Genomic DNA, 4169 nt, shown 5'->3' with positions numbered 1-4169 from the left:
TGAATTACCATTGTGTATGAAATGTGCTATATAAATAAACTTGCCTTGCCTTGCCTTGAGGCGTGGCCCGCGGCAGAATGGTGGCAGTTGGAGGATCACGCCAGGGCAGGATGTGCTGGATAGCCTCAGTCTGCTGCTGCACTGCCGAGAACTGCTGGGCGAAGTCCTCGACAGTGTCGCCGAATAGCCCAGCCTGGGAGATGGGAGCATCAAGAAAGCGCACTTTGTCATCGTCACTCATCTCAACAAGGCTGCGCCATAGATGGCACACTTGGACCACTAACGTGGACATTGCCTTCCCGAGGGACCGCGTCGTGACTTTCTTCGCCCGGGGGCGAAGTCAGTCGTCAGTTCCTGCATCAACCTCGGGTCGGTACTACCCTCGTGCATTCATTTTAGTGCCTTGGCTTGGTGTACTTGCAGAATAGCCATGGCATGCTGGGAACAGGCAGCTTGGCCCGCAGGACTGCAGCTTTGGCGGTGAGCCGCCATCAGCTTACATGCTTTGGACGGGAGATGAGGATGATTCCTCCAGGTGGTGGCGTTTTGCGGGCACAGGTGCACCACAACCGCACTCTCCACCTGGCGAATGTCAACGTACCCCCTAGCCACCCCGCCATCGAGGGTAGGAGTGAGAGGTCCGCGGGGACTGGCCCGGTGGAGAGACTCTCACTGTAGCCCTCAGATCGCCCAGAGCACTAGCCGATGGTTCTCTGCATGTGGCAGAGAAGCCAGCGCGGGTAGTGACAGAGGGAGCCCCTCCCATCCACATGAGGAGAGAGAGGCGCGATCGCAGTGAACGCATAAACCATCCACGAACACAGCTTCAGCGAGCTGGATGCCCAGACACTGAAGACAACGATCGTGGCTGTCGACAGAGGATAGGAAACAACTGCAAGAGGACACGGACGGAACGGCATCTTTAAAAAGACGCGAGCCGTCCGTGCTCAGAAATTGCTCTTTTAGATGAAGCGCCCAGGGGAATCGCTGAATTAACAGGGCGCTGATTGTGCCGTAACGCCACCCAGAACAGCCTCTTCTTCCAGCAGCCGAGAGAATTCGCCTGGTGAATTCTATTTATACCCGTATGCACGGGGAGTGGCTCAGTATGCAAAATCCACTAGCCAAATTTCATTGGCGTTTTCTCTTAATCAGAGAGGATTCGGGCTCCCAAGTACGACCGCATAATGTTGAGTCACGACATAACTCGTAGTGACCGAGAGATAGGGAACTTTACAACAGCAACACTGCTTTAACAAAAAAGCAAAACAGCTAGATTTTTTTTTACATCAAAACAAAAATGTCAAAAATGCTCTCTATTTGCTCTCGTGGTACTTTGATGTCATACACAGAATGGTCAGTGCTGTGCTGCTTCAAGTCAAACACCTATTGGGTTTTGTTAGGAGATGCACAACAGTTCTTCTGTGGCTTTATAGGTAATATTTTTGTTTACACAATTTAGCTAAATCAGACAATATTGTGTCTAATAGGCTACTACATCACTCTCGTCAACGTAGTCCATATCAACAACAAAAATATATGTTGACTCCATATAGTGGTTATTTTGGGAAAATCCCAGGTATTTTGAGCAGTAGGATTATAAAAAAATATGTGCTAATATAAAATTTAATTAAGTAGCCTATATAAAAGAAATTGCAAAATAAATCTATCTATAAGTACTTTTTTACTTAAGTACATTAAAAATTGAGTACTTTTGTACTTTCACTCGAGTAAAATTGAAAAAGGAGTACTTTTGCTTTTACTGGAGTAATATTTTATTATACGTATCTGTACTTTAATTTAGGTAATTTTTAGATATAAAGTCCAAATATTTTTATTCAACCACCTAGATAGATTACATCTGAGGGAAAAAGAAAGGATGTGATGTTCAGAACATGGTAACTACAGTAATTATCAAAGTGGGAAGTGATGTCCTCTGGGGGCATTTGGCCAGGGGTGTTTTTACACCACAGACAAGGTTTGAGAAGAAAAAAAAAATCATTATGAAAATATAATTATATTTTCCTTAAAATGTTCTTCCTAACTTCAGGCCTTATTGTCATGTCATATATAACTGTGATGTTCTGCAAAACAACAAGCTTTAAAACACTTTTTTCTTACTGGTGAAAATCAGATGGTCAAATCTGTTTTCTCTCAGGTACTTCGCAGTGTAAGCTTCACAGTGAACATTACTACATCACTCTCGTCAACGTAGTCCATATCAACAACAAAAATATATCTTGACTCCATATAGTGGTTATTTTGGGAAAATCCCAGGTATTTTGAGCAGTAGGATTATAAAAAATATGTGCTAATATAAAATTTAATTAAGTAGCCTATATAAAAGAAATTGCAAAATAAATCTATCTATAAGTACTTTTTTACTTAAGTACATTAAAAATTGAGTACTTTTGTACTTTCACTCGAGTAAAATTGAAAAAGGAGTACTTTTGCTTTTACTGGAGTAATATTTTATTATACGTATCTGTACTTTTACTCAAGTACTTGATTTGTGTACTTCGTCCACCACTGCTTAATGATTCATTTGTTTATTACGAAAACAACTTTTCACCTGACAAGATGAACTGATGGACTGGAGTTACACATATAAACAAACAGTCATATTCTGTCATAGTATATTCTCATTTACCTAACAGACCTGAATAATTTACCTTTGGTTTTGAAAGGCAAATTTTGCCTACATGGCAAGCAGACAAAGAACACAGTGTCCCTTTGCTTCATGTGCTTTTTCTTTCATTTTCCCCCTGAAATCCTATTCTTTTGATGGACTAAATTCCAGGACAGTTAAAGAGATAACAATAATAATTCAGTGCGATATGAAGTCAAATAAAACTTACTAATGATTTGCTTGGCATAGAGTATGTTTCATGTGATATTGGAATGTTCTACCAAGTGGTCCACACCCAAAAGTTAAGTCTGTACAAGCAGATCTAAGGTCAGATCTCTTGTAAGAGCTCAACTTGCTGAATTGACAGTGGTCTCCACGGACATTATCCCGAGACATACAAGGTAACACTTAAATGTGGTTTAATAATGGTTCTTAAATTTAGCTAATTTTGGAAAACCTAACTGATATGTTTGTTTGTTTTTTAGTTTTAGCCCCTTATTAAATATTACTTAATGGTTAGTAATGTTTAATAAAATCATTATTTAATGTAATATGAAATGCCTGCAAATGTCAAGAAACTTTCAGTTTATACGATCATGCACTTCTTGAAAATCTACAAATGATTGTAATAGATGTTATACAATGATTAAAAGCTTATTTGTAAATATACAACACATTTGCGGGTAAGGGTTAGTTATTGGATCAAAAGTGTACGGGGTCAGTTTGATTACTATACAGGAACACTGTTCAAACTGTTTAAAATTTTAATAAATGAAGAATATTTTCTTGAAAAACTGATTTGTTTTCTCCTGTTGTTGTATGATTCAAGGAATACACTGTTTAAGGATATAGTATACTAAGGGCCAGCAGATTTACTAATAGCTTGCACCAGTGAAAACCCTCTTTTTTTGCGGTTTAAAATGGATCACGTAACAAGATTTACTAAGGTTTGACGGTAGTCAATTTACTGGTATTTACGCCATTATTAACTGCCTCAAAAAAGCATGTCTTAAACCAGACTCTAATTTGTAGATCGCGGTTGTCATTATGGAAATACCCTCACATTGTCAGTAAATCACCCGCATAAATATTCAAATATCCACTCACATTACTAGGGTTGGGAATCGAAAATCGATTCCAGTTCCAGAATCAGATACTTAAGTTCAGGAATCAGATACTTGTTGTAAAATTAAAGTGTCGATTCCGCCTATCGATTCCTGTGTGCGCTTCGTACATTAGTTCTCTCATTTTTTTCTTAAGAATCTGGAGAGAACCAGAGTCCCCATTAAAAAACAAACAAACTCAGTTTATAACGAGTCCAGTTTTTATGTGGCCTGCTGATTTTTGTTTATGGTATTCAGCTGCAACTAAATGTTTTGCAATAATGAGACAGAATAAATATGTTTGATATAATTTTTTAATCACATTGGAATCGAAACTGGGAATCGAAAAGAATCAGAATCGATAAGCAGAATCGGAATCAGAATCGGAATTGATACAATTCAAACCCTACACATTATGCTTACACGCTAATTTGCCC

At 39.1% G+C, this 4169-nt stretch overlaps 1 long non-coding RNA gene across 1 annotated transcript in view; it reads left to right on the top strand.

Moving 5' to 3' along the window:
* Positions 1 to 2958: 2958 nt before the first annotated feature.
* The window catches only part of LOC107739420 (uncharacterized), a 4670-nt gene continuing 3459 nt past the window's right edge, over positions 2959 to 4169 (top strand). Inside the window, exon 1 of the long non-coding RNA XR_001639995.1 lies at positions 2959 to 3030. This is a non-coding gene — a long non-coding RNA (uncharacterized LOC107739420). The remainder of the gene's footprint in view (positions 3031 to 4169) is intronic.

Source organism: Sinocyclocheilus rhinocerous, unplaced genomic scaffold (assembly GCF_001515625.1).
Source record: "Sinocyclocheilus rhinocerous isolate Xijiao unplaced genomic scaffold, SAMN03320098_v1.1 scaffold16728, whole genome shotgun sequence".
In the NCBI taxonomy this organism is placed as follows: domain Eukaryota; kingdom Metazoa; phylum Chordata; class Actinopteri; order Cypriniformes; family Cyprinidae; genus Sinocyclocheilus; species Sinocyclocheilus rhinocerous.
The sequence above is the reverse complement of the archived record's forward strand: the minus strand, read 5'-3'. Positions and strand labels throughout refer to the sequence as shown.